This window comes from Pongo abelii, chromosome 3 (genome assembly GCF_028885655.2).
Source record: "Pongo abelii isolate AG06213 chromosome 3, NHGRI_mPonAbe1-v2.0_pri, whole genome shotgun sequence".
In the NCBI taxonomy this organism is placed as follows: Eukaryota; Metazoa; Chordata; class Mammalia; order Primates; family Hominidae; genus Pongo; species Pongo abelii.
Window position 1 is genome coordinate 90,517,717 of NC_071988.2, and position 22,474 is coordinate 90,540,190.

General features: G+C 35.3%; 1 pseudogene; it reads right to left on the bottom strand.

Moving 5' to 3' along the window:
* Positions 1-7,705: 7,705 nt before the first annotated feature.
* On the bottom strand, positions 7,706-21,980 carry LOC103890432 (UDP-glucuronosyltransferase 2B11-like; annotated as a pseudogene).
* Positions 21,981-22,474: the final 494 nt, after the last annotated feature.

The following is a 22,474-nucleotide window of genomic DNA, read 5'->3' on the forward strand; positions in this document are numbered from 1 at the left end:
CCCTTAGGCTTATTAGGGTGGGGAAAAACTCTGCCCTGGTAAATTTGTGGTCAGACTGGTTCTCTGTTCTCAAACTCTGTTTTCTGTTGTTTAAAATGTTTATCAAGACAATACATGCACTGCTGAACATAGGCCCTTATCAGTAGTTCTGCTTTTGCCTTTTGCCTTGTGATCTTTGTTGGACGCTTATCATTAGTTCTGCTTTGCCCTTTGTCCTGTTGCCTCAGAAGCATGTGATCTTTGTTCTGCCTTTTGCCCTTTGAAGCTTGTGATCTTTGTATTTATTCCCTGTTCTTGTACCCCCTCCCCTTTTGAAACTCTTAATCAAAAACTTGCTGGTGTGTGGGCATCACGGTCCTACCAATATGTGATGTCACCCTCAGTGGCCCCGCTGTAAAATTCCTCTTTTTGTACTCTTTCTCTTTATTTCTCAGCCATCCAACACTTATGGAAAATAGAAAGAACCTACATTGAAATATTGGGGGTGAGTTCCCCCAATATTTGGCATACCAACATGGTTTTCTTTTTCCTAAGTGCATGTGGGAACCCGATTCCCTTTGGTAGGTGAGGAGAAACGTTCATCTCTCTGGTCTACAGAAATGCTTGTTTGGCTCCCTGACAATTGGTGAGTTGTCTGAGTGTTGTCCAGGGTAACTATGGGTCACATGGAGTATAAACATTATGCTTATTTCTGCTATATTAAACTCTTGTTAAAACAAGGAGGAGTTTGAGTGCCCATGGAAAATATGGTCACCCTATTCAGGGTGGTGGAGGAATACAGTCCTTGGTTTCCTGAAAAGGGAATGTTAGATATGGAACTACGGGATCATGTTGGTACAAAATTCCAGGAACTGGTCCTGACAGGAAATTATGTTCCCATCACTGCTTGGGGTGATTGGACCTTGGTACTTGCCGTCCTAATGACATACCAATCCTGTGACCCCCTGCAGTTACCACAGTTTTCTGAATCTGGTGACCCTCTACCTCTTCCTCAGCTTTCCTCTCCCACTTGGCCTTTGTTATCTGCTCAGCCTCTTCCTTCGCCTACTTTTCCTCCACCTGATGATGCTGAGGGTTCAATATCTAACTCCAGTGACTTTGGCTTAATGTTACCCCCTGATGATCTTATTTATTTTCATGAAGAGCCAGTATTTGTAGCTTCCACAGCCCTGACTTGGACAGCCTGGGACCATATCTACACTAACTCTTCCCTCTCCAAATCTTTGCAGTCTTAGCCTCCAGAGCCATCTAATCACTCTATGACCAAACCACAATTTACCTGCAATTCTGCTGGCTCTCCCCCATCCACTGCAGCCCCTCACCCTCCTGTAGTTTCACTCCCTCAACCCGTCACTTTGCCATCCACTCAACCTGCTTCTCTGTACCCTTCTTGACACATGGATGCCCCTGCCACTCTGGTTGTACAGGATTGGGCCAATAATCACCAGTATGTTTCTGCTTCTTCTGACACTCACATACTGGTCCGACCTCCTCAACCTCAGTTTGCCTTATCTACACATACTTTTTCTGTCACTTCTATGCCAACTCCATCTCATGTGCCTGTTCTTGAAACTTTCATGCAATGCTTATTACTCCAGAACAAAGAAACAAGTGGATTAGAGGCGTGGGCTTATCCGGTTGTGCTGGAATCTCCTAATGCTCAAGGGGTACAAGTGCATCCATATGTGCCACTCAATCTTACCTTTTTAAAAGAATTCAAGGATGCTTGTACTCAGTATGGTCCTACTTCTCCATATGTTAAAATGGCATTACAGACTCTTTGTACTGAGGTCATTTTGCTTCCTTTAGACTGGGACCTCTTGGCAAAAGCTGTTCTAACTCCATCTCAGCATTTACAATTCCGTACCTGGTGGTCAGAGGAGGCCTGTCTACAGGCTCAGCTAAATCAGGCTGATGGCATTCTAATTACTCAGGCTTAGCTCACAGGCTCCAATAATTACTCTGACACTACCACCCAATTAGGCTTTGATGCTCTCACCATGGAACAAGTAACAAAGGTGTGTATGAGAGCTTGGGATAAATTACATACCCCAAGCCAAGCTCCTGTTTCTTTTACTACTGTTAAACAGGGTGACAATGAATTTCATCCTGATTTTTTGGCTAAATAACAAGACGCTGTTCAAAAATCTGTCTCTGATGAGCACGCTTAAAGTATTCTCCTTCATATGTTAGCTTTTGAGAATGTGAACCTTGAGTGTATAATATCCATGCGTTCCATATAATGACAAAATTTACCTGATCATGAGGTGTTGCCTGCATATATTAAAGCTTGTGAGGGCACTGGATCAGAGGCCCACAAATCTATTCTGTGGGCACGAAGGACAGCAACCAAACTGGCTTGACTGATTCTTTTCTTGGAGTCTGCTATAATTGTGGTCAACTTGTTCATACTCAAAAAAATTGCAGTGTTTAAGACTTAAAAGTGGCCAAGCCAGCTCAACAAACATGGCCAAATGTTCCTGCTACTGTTTGCCCTCATTGTTGTAAAGGTAAACATTGGGCAAGTACTTGCTGCTCTATGTCTGATATAGATGGAAATCCTTTGCCACAGAATCAGGGAAATGGGAAGCAGGGCTAGTCCCAGGCCCCAGTATCTAATGGCACACCTCAGACTCAGCCCAATGTTGCATTTCCACTTCAAGTGATCCCAAAGCAGGCCCTAGCCCAAACAAATTTACCTACAACCAACCCAGATGGGTCCCAACCTCTTCTTCTGTCACAGTACAATGCTTGTCTGCCTCCACAGTAGAGGGTAGGGTGATTGATCTCTGTAGTACCTTTCCTCTAAATTTACTACCTAATTCTTTGCCTTCAATTGTCCTGATGGGGCCGTTTGCCTCAAGGCCCTTTACCTCAAGGTTTGATGGGCCTGGTGTTAGGTAGGGCATCCACCTCTGCTAAAGGTATCATAGTTCATACTGGTCTCATTAATTCTGATTCCTCTGATGAGATTAAACTTATGGTGTCTGCCAAGGTTCCCGTTTCCATTCCAGCTGGTGAGTCAATTGCTCAATTATTTTTATTACCTAATATTGTTTTAAACAAAGGAGATAAGACATGGGGCCCTGGGATGGGCTCTGGCAGTGAAAAAGCTGCTTATTGGATTAATGTAATTTCTAAACAATGGCCCACCTGCACCATACACATTCAAGGAAAAAGGTTTGAGGGCATAGTAGATACTAGGGCTGATGTTTCTATTTTTTCCTCCAATGTATGGCCTTCCTTCTGGCTTAAACATCCCACTAACATGGGATAAGTAGGGGTTGGAAAAGCGGATGAAGTTCATCAGAGCACATTTATCTTGCCTTGCACTGGCCCTGATGGTCAAAAGGGTACAATTCAGCCTTATATCACACCAGTCCCCATTAATCTTTGAGGCAGAGATTAGCTGGCACAATGGGGGGCTGCAATTAATATTCCACATAACTCTTATAGTGTTCCCAGTCAACATATAAAGGAAAACATGACGTTTGTTCCTGGAATCGGTCTCAGTCCAAAACATGAAGGAATTACTAAACCTCTTCAAGTTACTGTAAAAAAAGACAAGGCTGGTTTAAAATCATAATTTAACCACTCCTCGTGCCCAATTACATTTAACATTGTTTACTTTAAACTTTCTAAATGTTCCTAAAGACAATACCCTGACCACAGCTGAACACCATTATACAGGCAAAAAATTCTCCCTAAATGAAGGCAAGCCAGTGTTATGGAAAAACTCCCAGATCAATACCTGGGAATCTGGAACAATTATAACATGGGGAAGAGGGTATGCTTTTGTTTCACCAGGAGATCATCAATCACCTGTCTGGTTGCCCACTACACTTTAAATTCGTGTGAATACTGACAATGAAAACCACAGGGAAGAGACGTCCGCGTCAGAGACCACCCTCCTACCTGGTGAGATCTGTGCCGACTTCTCAAAAACTGGCATGCCAAATCAAAATGGGTCTGGTTCGATCCTCCCTAATGGCAACCGAGATCCCTCTAACTAATCCCACTTCTCCCAATTCCCTATCTTTTTCTCCTTATGAACCTAAAAATTTCACCATTTCTATTAGCCTGAAAATAATGTCCCTCTGTTCTTCTCTTCCTCCTTCAGCACTGGATCTCACTTCCAATAGGTTTCATTTAATAATTCTCTTCCTTATACTTTCTTTCTCACCAGTTTCCCCTCGAACTGATTGATCTGCTTCACAGAATTATTCCTATTGGGCTTAAGTGCCTTTTCCTCCACTTATTCAAACCCTCACCTAAATGGATGCTCCTGTGGAAATCTAAACTAACGATATACGTGTGTATATATGTGTGTGTGTGTGTGTGTGTGTGTATCGGGGGAACCCACCTGCAATATTTCAATGTAAGTTCTTTTTATTTTCCGTAAGTGTTGGCCGGCTGAGAAATAAAGAGAAAGAGTAAAAAGAGAGGAATTTTACAGCTGGGTCATGGGGTGGTGACGTCACATATCAGTAGGACTGTGATGCCCCGGAACTACAGATGACTGTTGCCCCACTCAACCAGGAGAAGAAAACACTGCATTCAATGTTACTATGGGTTATAAATACCCTCCTCTGTGCCTCAGACATGCACCTGGTAGTATCCATTTAGAAACTCAAGTCTGGGCTGCTTATCTTCCGGAGAGATTAGCTACAGGAGAATGGGGACATTTGTTCTCTGGCATCTCCCTTTCTCCTTTAAGACAAATGAAAATGGGAGTAATAGGAGATACCCATACCATCAATATAAACCTGTAGGAAAACAATGTCCTAAAAATTTTGAGTGCCCATCTAAAACTTTAAATTGGGAAGATTGTGTTAACTCACATGCAATATTATTAAAAAATGACTCATGGTTTAGTAATAGAGTGGGCACCAAAGGGCTATTTAAAAAACAATTGCTCCTCTGGTGGAAGGGAATGCCTGGAGGCTACTTATTTTATTTCTTATTGGGAGGATGAGGATCATCATCCTACTTTGTATAGGAGGTTCAGCTCATTCTTTCCCTTAAAATGGGAAGATAAGGGCATTACTCACCTGAGGCCTCATATGATATTCCCCTTTCTGAGCCCAGAACACCCAGAACTTTGGAAACTGGATATTGCCATGTCCGGACTGTGAGTATGGGAAGGAGAAACTTTTCTGTCTGTTGTGCCAATTACCGCCCCTTACATCCGTGATTCTGAACCCCATGATAAATCCCATTTGAACCCTTTTCCTCTTTTTGAGGCATTAGGTCAGGTGGCAGGAAGTCTTTCTGGACTAAACCCCACAACTTGGATTAAGTCTACTGGGGGGTCCACTGTAGTAAATTTTGGAATAATGTTCTCTGTTTAATCGACTTGTTTTTAGTGTGCCAGACCAGTCAAAGATTCCTGTGTCAAAACCTAGAGAACAAACAAGCCTTCATCACCATGGCACACTTATATAAAAAGAAAGGGAGGGATGTTGTGGGAAGTCAGGGACCCCTGAACGGAGGGACTGGCTGGAGCTGCGGCAGAGGAACATAAATTGTGAAGATTTCATTTTAATATGGACTTTTGTGAGTTCCCAAATAATAATTTTATAATTTCTTATGCCTGTCTTACTTTAATCTCTTAATCCTGTTATCTTCATAACCTGAGGATGTATGTCACCTCAGGACCACTGTGGTAATTGTGTTAACTGTACAAATTGCTTGTAAAACATGTGTGTTTGAACAATATGAAATCAGTGCACCTTGAAAAAGAAAAGAATAACAGCAATTTTTAGGGAACAAGGGAAGACAACCATAAGGTCTGACTGCCTGTGGGATCCTGCAAAAACAGCCATATTTTCCTTCTTGCAGAGAGCCTATAAATGGACGTGCAAGTAGGGGAGATATTGCTAAATTCTTAGCCTAGCAATGAATATTAATATTAGTACTCTGGGAAAGGAATGCATTCCTGAGGAGAGGTCTATAAGCAGCCACTCTGGGAATGTCTGTCTTATGTGGTTGAGATAAGGACTGAGGTATGCCCTGGTCTCCCGCAGTACCCTCAGGCTTATTAGGGTGGGGAAAAACTCTACCCTGGTAAATTTGTGGTCAGACCAGTTCTCTGCTCTCGAACCCTGTTTTCTGTTGTTTAAGATGTTTATCAAGACAATACATGCACCACTGAATATAGACCCTTATCATTAGTTCTGCTTTGCCCTTTGTCCTGTTCCCTCAGAAGCATGTGATCTTTGTTCTGCCTTTTGCCCTTTGAAGCATGTGATCTTTGTACCTACTCCCTGTTCTTACACCCCCCACCACCACCCCACCTTTTGAAACCCTTAATAGAAAACTTGCTGGTTTGAGGCTCAGGTGAGCATCACAGTCCTAACAATATGTGATGTCACCCCCGGTGGCCCAGCTGTAAAATTCCTCTTTTTGTACTCTTTCTCTTTATTTCTCAGCTGGCCAACACTTATGGAAAATGGAAAGAACCTACATTGAAATGTTGAAGGTGGGTTCCCCTGATAGACACACATACACACACACATATATATATACACACATGCATATACATACTATATATATATGTATATACACCATGGAATACTACTAAGCTGTAAAAATAAACAAACTAATGACACTAAGGGCAATTTGCATGAAGTGGGAGAGCATTATTCTAAGTGAAGAAATTCAGGAATAGAAAACTGAACATCGTAAATTGTCACTTCTAAGTGGGATCCAAGCTATCAGGATGCAAAGGCATAAGGATGATGTAATGGGCTCTAAGGATTCAGATGGGAGGGTGGGAGAGGTTGAGGGATACAAGACTATATATTCAGTGCAAGGTACACTTCTCACATGACATGTGCACCAAAACCTCAGAAATTACCACTAAAAAAGTATGCATCTAATCAAACACCACCTGTTCCCAAATAACTATTGAAGTAATTAAAAATATCAGAATAAAATCAATCAACCAGACAAATATTTTTAAATATCTGGAAAAAATAGAATTTGCTCAGGAAACCAAAGATGTGGCAAAATAGTTCAATTTTACAATAGGAAGCAGGTAAGAGTGGCTATATTTCTAATTCCACATAATTTCTACTGAGAAATGACTTAAGCTCTTAAAACAGTAAACATTTGGCAATCAATTTTAGCAAAAAAATGTGACAATGAAGCTGCATGCAGTGTAAAAGTAAAGGAATACTACTTATTTCAAAATATCAAAAAGGAAGGGAGAGACTTTTTATACAATTTAACTATATAATAGTTTCTTTAGCAACAGTTAACAGAATCCTGTTCAAAATGAAGCCAAATTATTCTGAGTATGTGCAAAACAGTACTGATACTCTCAGTAGACTTCTTAATGTTCTTGTGTTTATGTAAAATGTGTGAAATATAGTTAAGCTGAGTAATTTTTTCATGTAACTTGTGAATTAAAACAACAAATCTCAATATAAGTGCAACAAATTTCAATATGAGCTCATATGGCTTTATATTATTTATTTTCCCTAGAGTTTTCTTCATTGCCACAAAATATTTCTAACCATTACCTGGGTGGTAAATCTCTGAAAAACAAATTTTTACTTGACAAGGTAGATTTTGAAAAGTTTTTTTTTTTTTTTTGGTCACAGGAAGAAAGAAATCTTGAATCACAATCTTTTCTTTCTTGCTGGAATAAACTGAAGTCATCCCATCTGTCTGGTTTTCCAGCTTCAAATGTCAGACATAACTAATCCCTTTTTCCCTTCATCCCTTTTCTAGCAAACTTCCAGAAACAAAACAGGCAAAACTTTGTGATGATAAATATCACAGTTGCCACAGAGGCCAGCAGAAACCCAATCACATCCAAAGAGTGGTACTGGAACCAGGTGAGGTCACGGGCTGCAACTCGAAGGTGTTTGGCTCCTTTGTGGTGCATTACAAATTCAATCCAGAAGACTGCTCGATCCAGGGGCTTCACTGGTTGATCATGTTGAATTCTTGATAATTTCATAATATTCTCTTTGTATTTGAAGGATAAAAATACAGATACCAACACTGAAAGTAAGTTAATTTGCCTGTACATATCAAGTCTACGAAAGGCTTTTAAAGTGTCAAATAATTCAAAGTAAATGTCAAAGAATTGACAGAGAATTTGTGTATTTTAATTTGAGTCATCATAGATAGTTTGGCTTTTAAATTGGACTTTTCTCATTGACAAATATTTTTAAAGTAGAAATAGAAGGTCAGGTGAGAAGGTTAATTTTTTTCAAGCAGAGAAAATATACGGCATTTTGATTGTTTTTAATTGTTTAAGTTTTTGTGGGTCCATATTAAGTGTACATATTTATGGGGTACATGAGATGTTTTGATACAATGTGAAATAATCACATGATGAAAAATAGGATATTCATCCTTTAAGCATTTATCCTTTGTATTATGAACAATCTGATTACACTCTTAGTTCTCAAACAGGCATATGAGCTCATGCTCAACATCATGAGCCATTTTAAGTGCTGTAAGAAAGATTGTGAAAATGCAATGTGAGAATTATCATCTGTAAGTTCCTAAAAAGGAATTTTATCATGGTGAGTGACATGCCTCATAGCTAGTCACTTTGCTTTTACATTACTGTTTTGTCTCCTTCTGTTTCCCACCCTGTAGCCAGAATGATTTTTTGAAATTAAAGTCAGAGTATGGCACTCCTCTGATTAAGATTTTTGTCTGGCTTCTCATTATTTTAATCATAAAATTCAACTCTGTTATTTGGTCTACAGAACCCTACATTGTAAGACACTGGCAAGCTCTTTTCTAACACATTTCCCCTGCACACTGTCTTCTAGATTGGCCTTCTAATTTTCTTGAAGCTTCTAAAGGTGTTCCCATCTTAGCACTTTACACATTTTGTCCCTTCTCTCCTGCTCTTGGAGTATTCTTTCTTGCTACAACCCAAGGCATGCGTCTCTCCCTTTTTGTGGCTTCCCTCTAAGTGTTACCTCTAAGAGAGGCTTTTACTGGCCAGACTATGATGGAGCCTCTAGGATTTTCTCTATTTTCTGTGATTATTTTCTATGTGATTCCTTGAATTTTGTAAATGATTTATATACCTCATAAAATATACCTTTAAATATAAAATACAAAAGATACATATACTAATTGAGTAGTTCAAAAATGGAAGATCATCTTGAACATTATCTTGAGGTGAAGATACCAATTTACCTACTGTTCAGGTCATGGTATATGCTATCACAACCTGCCTAGAATAACTCCCTTTTTCTGAACCTTTTAGTGACCACTTTTGTCCTCCAACTAAGGATTAGCCTGACTTTGAATAACAACATTAGTTTTGCTTGTTTATGTAATTGAATTATATAATATGTACTCAAAAGTGTCTTTTTCTTTAATGTAGCAGTTCTTAGGTAATTCCATTGCTATGTAGTATTCTGTTGATTGATAAACCACAGATTATGTCTTCATTTTATGATGAATAGATATTTGGGTTGCTAACAATTTTTGGACACTGTTGATAATTTTGTCATGAACACTCTTCTATACAGCATTAGATTTATGTATTTATGTATATCTGTTGGGTATACAATTGAGAGCAGAATTGCTGAGATAAAAGTGCATGCATACTTATGATTCACTTCTTGACTTTAAATTTTTTTGAAGTGTATTTTGTTAGTTTCCAAAATTTAAAGATATTTTAGTAATAGTATTTTTAACCTCCTTTATTTCCACTATGGCTGGATCATATAGTCTTCATGATATTGAATCTTTTTATATTTTCTAAGTCTTGATTTACTGCCCACAACACATCACTTCAAGTAAAGATTAACTATTTGACGTACTCTAGGAAAATGTGTCTTTAAGTTGATATATACAATACATATACGTGTATTGTATATGTATATATGTGTGTGTATATCATTTTACATTATAAGATTCCATTTGTTAATTGTGTTCTTCAAATGTTTTATGTCCTTACTCATTATTTGCTCTTTTATTAAAAGCCTGTTTAGATTGAGTGAAAGTATTTGTATAATCACATTTAAATCCACCACTTTGTTTTATATTTCTTTTCTATTTGTCCGAGTTGGTTTGTGTTGCTTTTCAATTATTTCCCATCTTCTTTAAAGGTATATTGATCATTCATTATCCTTCTATTTTCTTTAGGATAAAGTATTTTTAAAGTATTCCTTTAGATGATACCCTCCTTACACAAAAACTTTATTGAGAGTAGTTATAAATGCTGAATTGATGGTAGCTGGACTCCGCAAGGAATTTTGCACATTGTTATCTTTGGAGTGTGAACAAAATCAATTATTAAAAATATAACTTAAAACTATATTTTTTGTGCTTCAAAGACCATCAACAAAAAGTAAACAGTTAGTGCACCCAGAATGAGACAAAATATTTAAAAATTATATATCTGATTTGACCTATAATACATAGATAGTCCTTAAAACCTAATAATGAGACAAATAGCAAAGTTAAAAATGTTCCAAGCATTGGAATAGACATGTTTTCTAAGAAGATATTTGAATGATCAATAAGCACATATAAACATTCTCAACATCTTCAGCAGTAATGAAAATGCAATCCAAGACCAGGATGAGAGATCATTTTACAACCACTAAGAAGACTGTCACAAAAAGACAGAAAATAAGAGGTTTGGCAACAGTGTGGAGGAATTGGAACCATGTTGTACTGCTGATGGTAGTGATGAATGGAACAAGTACTTTGGAAAACAGTTTAGCAGTTCTTCATAAACATACAGTTCTCACATGAGGTAGCAATTCCACTTATAGTATCAACCCAAAAGAAAGGAAAACATGTTTTTGCAAAAACATGCATAGCAATATTCCTAGTAGCCACAATTGGAAACAATCAAAAGGCCAGTGAACTGACAAATGAACAACTAGATTATGACATATCCATACTATAAAATATTACACAAGTGTAAAGGAAATGAAGTATTAAAACACACAACAATATGAAGTAAAATAAAAACCATAAGAAAACAACAAAGAATTAGGCTAGGTGAAATGTCATTTACACACACCTGAGACTGTATGATTCCATTTATATGAAATATCTAGAGAGAATAACTTATAGAGAAAGAAAACAAATTGGTGTTAGACTAGGACTAAGCAGTTATGAGAAGTGATTTTGGTGTCATTGCAGTTTCTTTTGTGTTGATAAAAATGTTCTAAAATTATATAATGGTGATAGTTTAATGACTTTGTAAACATAGTAAAAATATTTGGATTTTATGGCATAAATAGGTGGATTTTAAGCTATCAAAATTAAATCTCATTTTTAAGTCTGTTACAATAATGATGACAAAAATTAATTTTTCAGCAAGAAAATAGTTATCTTCTGAGTCACTGTAGATATTTAATTAAAACATTTTATTATATTATTTCAAGTTTATTCTTCCTTTCTATTATGGATTCATTATGTTAAAATTTTAAGAAATGTATTTTTTATATTATCTACATCATTTTAAAATTATTTTTGTTTAGAAAATTGTTTCACTAACTGGTTACTCATTAGATGTATGGGATTCAAATACAATTTTTAAATAACAGATAAAAAACAAAGCAGATTTCAGGTTGGTTAAATCATTTAAATTCTTTCAAGATTACTCTCTTTTAAAAAGGATGAAACTCATGCTCACTATTGAAAAGAGAAGCTGTCTACAAATACCACCTAGTGAAAAATATTGATCTACTCACAAAAGATCATTAATTACTGTCTTCAGTGCATTCAGCAGGTCTGTACTCGACATTGTGTGGAAGTCCAATCTAACAGCTGTTCCCTTGGCCTTCATGTGAGCAATGTTATCAGGCTGATCCCAACACAATGGAATGCCCACCATAGGGATCCCATGGTTGATTCCCTCATAGATGCCATTGGCTCCACCTTGAGTTATAAAAGCTCTGGTTTTTGGATGACCTAGGATTGGATGAATTTTAGCAAAATTATTCATAGGAATAAAATGAGATACAAAATGAAAGGCTCTGAAAGTGACAGTGTTTTCTAGATAACACATTAAACTAATTTGCTATTACTTTTCAGATTTCAGAGAAATAAACACGTACTTGTTTAGGAGATATAACTGAAGTCTCTATGGTGTGTGTGACTTCAGACTGCAAAACATAATACAAGATTTCCAGTTGGACTAATGAAAAGTGCATTCTAGATTTTTTAAATGTGCACAAAAGAGGACAGCAAAGAGATGGGCATGAAATAAAGTTTTATTTTAAGTACAATCACAGAGTGTGATATGTGGGGTGTGCAAGGCAGCAGGCAGTGGGTTGGTGGTGGTGCTAGGATTGAGGAAAGACGGGTTACACTTCACCATGAAATGTGTCATTACTTTAAGATTAAGATTAGGAATTTAGTCCTCCAGAAAATACAGTCACTGGTGATACAAGAGCTATTATATTTACTGGCATTTGAAATAATCCTGCAGGAGAGGAGAAAACATGTAAATTTGTAGAAATAGGAGACAGAGAGACAGCCCAGGAAGATATTGAAAAATTCTGTGAGATATAATAGCACCTAAAATAAAGATTCTCTCTGATTCTGACCATAAAGAATGTGAGTGTATATCATAAAATGCCAACAATTATAGCATATTTTCCCCCTAGGACTGGAAAATAAATATAAAGAAGTTCTTTTTTGTTTTCCTATAAGAAATATTCAATAAGCATGTTTCAAGATGAACTATTAACACTCTAATGTGCAGTTACTAATATATCCAGTATTTGTTCACCAGAGTGTTACCTAGAAGGTCATTCTGGGGTATCCACTTGTAGAGCCAAGTATTGAGACCTAAGGCATCTGGTTTATTCCCATCAAATCTCCACAGAACCTGTTACAGTAAAGAGCATATCTTATTCCACGAGTGGAACTCAAAAATTATAGAACGTTAGAACTGTAAAAAGGGTAGGAATGAGATCAAGGGATGTTTGTAAATAAATCTACTCAAAGACTGATGTAAAAAGAATACTCACATTTTATTTTCTTAACTTTTATAATGATTTAGATACATAAAAAACCATGATTTTCCAAAATAGTTCTATAGAAAAATAAGATTATCAATGAAAAGTTCAAGTATTCAAAAAATTGTCACACTTTTTAAAAGAAGACCCACCTGCGGCCAACCATCATATGAAGAAAAAGAACTTAACATCACAGATCATTAGAGAAATTCAAAGCAAAACCATAATGACATAGCATCTCACAGCAGTCAGAATGGCCATTATTAAAAATTCAAAAAATATCATGATGTTGGCTAGGTTGTATAGAAAAGGAATGCTTATACTCTGTTGGTTGGAATGTATGTTAGTTCAACCATTGTGGAAGACAGTGTGGCCATTCCTCAGAAACCTAGAGGCAAAAATACCATGAAACTCAGCAATCCCATTATTGAGTATCTAACCAAAGGACTATAACTTGTTCTTTTATAAAGATCCATGAACATATATGTTAGTTGCAGTACTATTCACAATAGCAAGGACATGCAGTCAACCTAAATGACCATCAATTATGGACTGAATAAAGAAAATATGGCATATATACACTACAGAATATTATGCAGCCTTAAAAAAACAAAAATATGTATTTTGCAGGGATAAGGATGGAGCTGGAGGCCGTTAGCCTTAGCAAACTAACATAGGAATTGAAATCCAAATGTGACATGTCCTCACTTACGAGTGGAAGCTAAAAGATGAGAACACGTGGACACATAGGTGGCAACAACATACACTGAGATGTGTTGGAGAGTGGAGGGTGGGAGGAAAGAGAGGATCAGGAAAAATAATAAACAAATATTAGTCTTAATACCTGGGTGATGAAACAATCAGTACAACAAACCCCCATGACACAAGTTCACCTATGTAAAAAACCTGCACATGTACTCCTGAACTTAAAATAAACGTTAATAATAAAAGTTAAATTAATTTAATTTTAAAAATAGAAATATTATTTAAAAAGTGTAAAAAATTATAGGGAGTCATTAACAGTAACTATTTAGTAATGACCTATATGTTTGTTTTATGTATTTTATATTAGTTTTCATCTCCAAATTTTATTGTAATGTATTCATTTGTTTTTGAATAATATGAGAAGTAGTTTAAATGTACCTACTTGTCGGTAGGTTATTATATTAAAGCCTGTTGTTCTTTGCCTGACAAAATAGCAAGTCTATAAAATAAGTTACTTACAAGAAATAAATAAATGCTGCCAAGGTTTTATGTATAACTTCATTGGAATTACAAATTATCAAGCACTACTTCCAAGAAAAATTTCAAGTGACAATTTTTGACACAAATTCAGAATATTACCGTTATTGTTAATTTTGGATTTTTTTTTGGCCTAGAAATGAGGAACCTGTTGGTATCATGAATAAAAATAAAGCTATTGAATAAACTCAAAATTGTATTTTTCTGAATTTGGTCAACTGATTATTAACACTTAGACAATGTGCTACAAAGCTTTGACAACAGTGATTAATATGTTCTGCTATAGCCAAGACATTTTTAAGTTACTAATTTTGAAACTCCAAAGCAATCCTCATAAACTGAACAATAATTTACAGTGTTTTTTATTTGCTACGTCAGTGTTAAAGTAACTCAGGTTTCAGCAAAAAGTTAGAGGTCATTACAAGAAAGCTTTATCAGACAGGAAATTAAAAAGTAATTGACAAATACACAAAGGTCGCTGGTTTACTCTATATAGAAGAAAATATATTCCTACTATGTTCTATGAAGGGGGCATCTGAACCTGTTCCTCTGCCTGGCTTCCTTCTGTTTGACTCCTTCCTATATTTCCTTCGCTGCCTCCATTGGGAGGAGTTGTTAATCTGGTAGTTAATACTGAGTCATTGTGGGGCCACATTTTATACTGTACAGGATCCACCTTCAGGTCAGGATCCATCTCCATCCTTTCTCTTTCATCTTCCTGCTTCAGGCAGTGTTCTCTATTTGTTGTCACATATTTCACATAAACATTTGACTTAAAGTACAAACAGAAATAGTACATTCCTTAATTGTAAACATTCACCAAGAGCTTCCAGAGTAGTGAATAGAGGTGGCCCAAGAGTAAGTCAAATGTTCTTCACTCATTGGATACTGCTGAGATTAGGAAAACAGCTTTGAAGAAAGTGATCATACGTCTTACTTGTATTTCTACAAAGATGCAGTTCTGGATATATATTTTTAGTTGAAAACACCTGAAAGTCATTCTAAAGACTACATTAGACACCATTTTCACTTACCTGAAATATATTGAGTTAATTTCAGCAGTATGTATGACTCTTAATATCAGAAATTAAAAATAACCATGGGTCTCAAGTTCCCTTTTGTGGATACATATGGAGTACTGAGTTCCCACTGATGCTAATAGGAACCACTCATGCACACCAAGGGTAGTAACTCCCCCAGGGCCACATGTAACCACTAAGTCTGAGGCACAACTATTACTTGTGTCGGTGGAAGCTACACAAGCATATTTAAGGCTGTATTTGGCTGTAAAGAGTTCAATCTACTCTTAATATTCTTTCTATGTAGATCACAAAGATTAACAGTCTCTTTCAGTAGTTTTCCACACCAGTAAGGCACTTTATCTTACCTTTTGTGGGATCTTGGCAAGGGCTGTTGCAATTACGTTGGCCCTTTCTGCTGTCATGTTACTAATCATTGACCCCAGAGAAAACACCACAACACCATTTTCTCCAGAGCTCTGTACAAACTCCTCCATTTCCTGTGAAAAAAAATCGTTTCATCACAAAAGAGTATCACCACAGCAGGCACCACTGAAAGAATTGGTACAAAATATTAAAGAGAGAAAATCAAGTATTTTGAGGAATTATTGGAGTAAATAATATTTTTTAACTGACTCAATCACTCAGTTTCTTTGCAAGAAGATGTTTGAGATAGTTGGCCTCTGTTAAGGATATTTGTGTAAATATGTGTGTATATGTATGTATGTGTCTGCATGTGTGTAATGGAGAAAAGAAACGGAGCTATTACATTGTAGTCAGGGAGATAATGTTAAAAAATATACCCAGACTCTTCACTTATAATACTATAATTACTAATATAAGTTCTTGAAAAAGTGGCACCACTAGGCTTTAATCCTATATGTTTGTTCTGCTAAATCACTTGTGTTTATTTCAAGCAGGTTTTCTGTAGAATTCTTTTAGTTTGAAGCCATTAGTTGTTTACTTCCCTAAATATGAGCACCGAGGAAAAGCTATTCACAGTTGGGATAATTTTATATCTACATTTATGTTCCTCTACAATGCTTTATGCTTCACTTAAAGTTTGTCAGAGTTTTCCAGTAGTTTTTCAAAAAATAAAAAATGAAAATAAAAGCTGGTGGTTAAGAATCACTGACATTCCTGAGTCTACTATTGTGATTTGGAATTTTTATGGATCAGTCTTGAGAGTCTCATTTATCATACCAAATTGTAGGGTTTATAGTTAGTAGTTGAATAATTGTACCTTTCAGGTTATTGTTTAGGTGGAGCACCTATTGCCCTGAAATCACACTGTTAAATTGATGTGTTATTTATAACTGCATGTGAGGAACTCTCATCATCACTTTGTTGTGTCTCAGAGGCAGCACTGGCACCAAAATAGAAGACGCCACCAGGCCTTTCTTCAGGGGAGATCTTGTCTCTCTTTTGAGTAGCTCACGCACACCACATTACACTCCTGGTGAAGATGTGCTTGGCTGCAATTGATTGAGAATTATTCTGACTTGAGTTCCCCAATGTATACCAATATTTAAATTTAAATATTTTCAGATTTAATCATTGGAGTAAAACTTTTCCAAATGGTTTTTAACAAAACAAAGACAAAAATGTCTAAATGTAAACAGTGCACCACATATGGCAGTGTTTTTTAAAATATGATTTTTAATCTTACATTAACGTGAGAGTCCTTGTACTACTATTCCACGTAATGCCTGCGGCTTCTAGGTGTTGTATGTGATTGCAGTTACCTATAGCCACATTTATTGTAACTCGTTTTCAGTGTTTCATCTCACTGGCTTGATATCAGAGCCTTGTTTTTCTACCCAGTGTTGAAGGAATCTAACCTCTGTTTAGAGATTCATCACTGATATTGACTGGTTGTTTCTCCTTTTGTGATACTATTATAAAAATAATATAAAATTAATGTAAGAAATTTTATAAAAGTATGAAAATTTTTTTTAAAAATAATTTTTCTGAAACTTCTACCTAGAGATATTATTTATAGAAAATATGTAGTTTTTTTATTATGGATTTTGTCTTATTTATATAGGTCAATGTACACATGTGACACTTATTTAGAAAATTTTAATCTTATTGTATATACATTTTATCCTGCAAAAACTTGCCATCTTGTTATATTTATCATTTTCTAACTCACTTTATTTGTACTATGGCTGATGGTGTAATTGAACATTTCATTGATAAAATTATTTTAATGCTATTGTATGCACATAAATTTTAATCATTCTTTCATATAAGATGTTAGATTACTTCTAATGTTAATTTTGTGAATATTTTCCATAATGTTTAATAGGTACATCTTGATTTTTTTTATGATTTCATGTGAATATATTATAAAATTAATAACAATATGCATTTTTAAAACACTTGATGCATTTTGTCAAGTGTCTTATTCTCTTAAAATATATAGAAATTGTCTGAGAATGTAATATACAATTGAAAAGAACGCAACCTGGGTTAGCAATTATTTTACATAATAAACAGTTAAATAACTGGTTTCACAACCATTGACTTGCATTCAAAGCTTTCTGCAAGTTAATAACAAGACCTAGTATTAGTAATTACCACTATTGTACTACTAGTCAACCTTTTTTCTTGTCCTTTTACACCTCCCACTCTCTTCCTCCTCCTATTCACACTGTCAGTTTCCCTTAATCTGAACGGGAAATCTTTCGAGAGTAGTGTAGAGTGGCATAGATTTTTCATTAGTCTTTACCTCAGCTTTTGTCTCTTGAGAAAGTGACTATATAAAGCCCATACAATTTGCATTAAACATAGATATGGAGTTTTAACAATGGAATAAAATCTCAGTTTTATGTAAGCAAAAATGTTCTTTTAAGAGGTTGAGTAATAACGCATTGAAGAAGGCTTACTTTGTATATATGTCTTAAATGTGATATTAATTTAAAATATATGAGGTTCTTGTGTTCCTTCAAAAAGAATATAATCTTATATGCTGACAGAATTTTTTTCGTATTGAAACTAAGGGCACTATTCAGATACAAGTGGTAGAAATTATTTGGTCTTTATTATACATGCATTGTTCACTATCTCTGTGCTTCTCTGTCAGGCACCTATGATGTTGAGACATGTTCCCCCAGGAAGCTTTACTTGAGTTGCTTGTCATAAGGCAGACATCATCTGCTCTAATAGTGTATGTTTATGCTCTAAAACGTAAAATTCTGGGATCTCAGTGCAGAAATGATTTAAATGCTTTATTAAAGTCAAGTGAACCCTGTGTTTGTCTGCACATATTTAAGGCACACATTTATATTGTTGAGGAAGTGTTTTAAGCTCGAATACTGGTGAAGATCCTTGTTACTTATGGTAGAATTTTAGAATTTCAACTAGCTCATCTTACTGTCACAATTGATATGTCTAATTTTAATCAAGTCCACAGGGTATCTGTCATCTATGACTTTGCAAGAGCATATAACCTTCATGTGCTGAATAATCTGGTTCCATTAAATGAGGATTGATATCTCAAGTGACTTTCACACGTTAAGTAGTTAGATTAGTAATAATAATAAAATAACCATAATTGCAAAACTAATAACATTTCTGAGTCACTGACTATATGCTAGAGACATTTTAAGTGTTTTGTCTGTTTTAATATTTTTTCCACACAACAAAATATGAAGTTGGCACTATTTTTGTAAATGTAGGCATAATTATTTCTATCAACATTCTAGTAAACTTTTCCATCATCTGCTACCTGAATCCATGCAAAATTTCCTGAATGGTTGGCTCTTTACAGTGTGGCCCTTCTGTAATTTAATCCATTGAATATCTTGGAGGCTTTTCTTAAAAAAGAGAATCGTTTCATACATATTTATTTCTTAAGTCTTTTTAGTAGTTTTTCAACATTCTTAATGAATATTTCCACTCCTAATATGTATCTGGCTCTGATTTACCTCTTGGTATAATCTGATTCTTAGTCATTCCCTGAAAATAAAACCTGAGGACTTGAGAACTGTCCTGACCAGTTTATCTGCTTTCCCTTTTTGTCTGCCTCTCCCCATCATTCTTTTACCTATTCCTGCATATTGTTTAGCCCTCATCTTACTAATCAGTGACTCCAGGATACTTTCTATTATCTCCACTGATGCTTTCTTGACATTGGATTTTTCCTTGAGATAATAGTTTTTTATAACATTTTCATTAATTACTTTTCTATATTTCAAAGTAGAATGTAAGGTATGTGGGGACAGAAACTGTGTCTATTTTTTTCTCTGAAATTTCTGCACTTACTTGGGTTTTGTGCTAATCCCTTTATAAATATTCTTTGAATGAATGACCAATACCTTCTTAGGTGTTGCATAATCAAGACTTTACTTTAATCAACTCTATTTTCAAAGTCTCCTTACTATTCCTCTCTATTTGTAATATGCATAAAACTCACATACGTGTGATGGTATTAACATATACATGAGTTTCTAATTGGTATCTGCTTTACACCACCTACTTCCCATCTTTCTTTCAGTGTAAGTCAAACATTTTGAATGAAAACTATAGACTCATTTCTACTGAAACTTCGAAGCCAACAAAATAAAACCAACGAAAGTATGTTTACCTTAGGTAGGGGTTTGGCAGGTTTGCAGTGGAGTCCTCCAACAAAATCAACGTTTGGTAAGAATGGATGAGGAAACTGAAAACTCCAGGAGTTTCGCATAAGCCATATGTCAGCTTTCCCCATTGTCTCAAATAAGATAGTGGGTCTTCCTGACAGGAATAAAGAAAAGAAAAAGTGGATGACATAAGATAATTACTTTACATAACTTTCTGAAAGGGGTTAGAATAATGTAGGCAAAGATGTAGGTAAAGTTTGTGTGCTTTGAAAAATATATACATATATTCATATATATGAATAATATACTTTTATGTATTATATATTTTGCACACGTTTATTTATAAAAAAGACAAAGTGGTGGGAGAATTATGAGGTTAAGCAACATCTCTAATGTCACATCAGTATACTCACAATTACTAAAATAAGTCATAGAGAATTAAACATCAATTTATTTTCTTTAAAGCTTCAATAGTAGCATATAGATATTTAAACAACTCTTTGAGCTCCATAATCCATTAATTCTACTGTACCCATAAAAACAATTTTCTAACAGTCTAGTTTACACAACTCATTAAGCTATTCCTTTTATCTTTGGTTCTTCAAGTGAACTCTGGACTATTTTGAGAGTATGGCAGAAATCCTTGTCCCAACTACTCATTTGGATTTGAGCTAAGATCTTAATAATATTATCTTTTAAGTAAATATATTTGTAAATTATAGCTAGAAATTTTGAGAAATTATTGAAGTAGAGATCAGTACTCAACCCTAATCTGTCTCATATTTTTAAATAAAGAGACATAGTTTCAAATAAACTATATAGATATAACAACCTTCACACTTCAACAAGATAATTAGACTTTAAATGAATAAATTCCAATTCTTTAGTGAAGGAGTATAGAAACTTTAGAAACTTCAAATTACCCTTATTGACTTTTGCATCTGAGATGTAGACATTATCTCTCTCTACTGTGAAGGAAACCTTCTGGAAACATGGGAATATCTTTCAATATCTAAATAAGAAAATTGAGGTTTACAAGAAAACTTTCTGCAGTTATATGAATAGTTGTAGAAAAATGTGTAATTACTCATTCTAAATCTATGCATTTGGTAAGATGTTACTTGATGGATTTTACTGTTTTTAAGATCTAAAACATTATATAGTAAAACAGATGTGTAACTGCTTAAAGTCTTAGGTGTACTAATATATAGGTTTATGATTTCCTGGGGTGTTCTGTATGAGTGATGGCCACAGGGTTTTAACAGACCTTATAATTTAAGCTTTTCTATAATATTTGTGAGATTGATAGATCATCTTGTATTTTCATTTCACAAATTCACTTACCAAAAACTCCACTTCCCTGACTTTATGGCTTTATATAAGCTCTGCTTCAAAGACACAAATAAGTTAGATCTTCACGTTACTGATTAAACAAATTCTTACCTAAAATTTCACTGTAAAACTGATCCCACTTCTTCATATCACATATTTGGAACCAAAAGTCAAAATAAAGCACATAGATCATATTTTTTACCCTCTCCATGAAAGTCATTTGATCACTTAATTTTGACATAACAACAGGTATGTAGGAAGGAGGGAAAATCAGTCCTCCACCATGCCTTTCAAGTGTGTAGCCAGGAGTAAAGCGGAGACTGTACACAAAGGGGTATGTTAAATAGCTCAGCCAGCAGCTCACCACAGCGAAAAACAGGATCTGCAAAAACAATGTCAAATCTTGACTCTAGTAGTTTTTTCATAAGTTTCTTATTTGAAACTACATCTTTACAGAAGTTTATAAATATATCATAAAATTCCCACAGGATTTCTTGTTCTTGTGAAAAATATAACCAAGATGTATCTTTTCGAATGCCTGACCATCTCTTAACCTGTTGCATGATGATATTCTCAAATTCAGTTTTAGTTAAAGATGTAGGATATACTTCAAGTTTAAGAGTGGATGCATCATTGGGATCAAAAAGAATGGAAGCTGAAGATGCCAGTGCAGTCACCTCATGACCTCTCTGAACAAGCTCTTTCAGGATTGTCTTCATATTCATCCAATGGCTGTATTCTGCGGTCCACACCAGCATCTTTCCGCAACTCCCAGAGCTAAAGTAACAACTGAGATGTATCAGCAGAAGAACTGAAGTCCATTTCAGAGCCATCCTGGCGCAATGCGATCATTCTTTTCAAATCACTGTTTCTTTCGCATACTTATATACAGAGATAAATCAATCAAGTTAAAACATAACTCCAATTCAAAGTAAATTTATTATATGAGCATCCTGAGTACATGGATGGCAAGGAGACAAACAAAGTTCGATTACTTCATATTTACTCAAGGATGTTTGATGTTTCTTTTATGTTCGTATTCGTTATCATCCACCTAAGATTAATGACCTTGCAAGTACTCTGTTTTATGTAACGTATTTTATAATAGTGTCAAGAACAGTGGCAAGTGAGAGAGTCCTGCAGGGCCCTTGAGACAGAATAAGAGATGAAGTGATTATACAATGCAAATAGCATTTTTGAATATCATGGTTCACAGAATATCTTGTAAAACTTTGTTGAAGTATAATTCAAATACTGTGATTCATCAATTATTATTTAAAATTAAGTATTTCCTAGTAATTTCACAGACTTGTGCATCCAACATAAC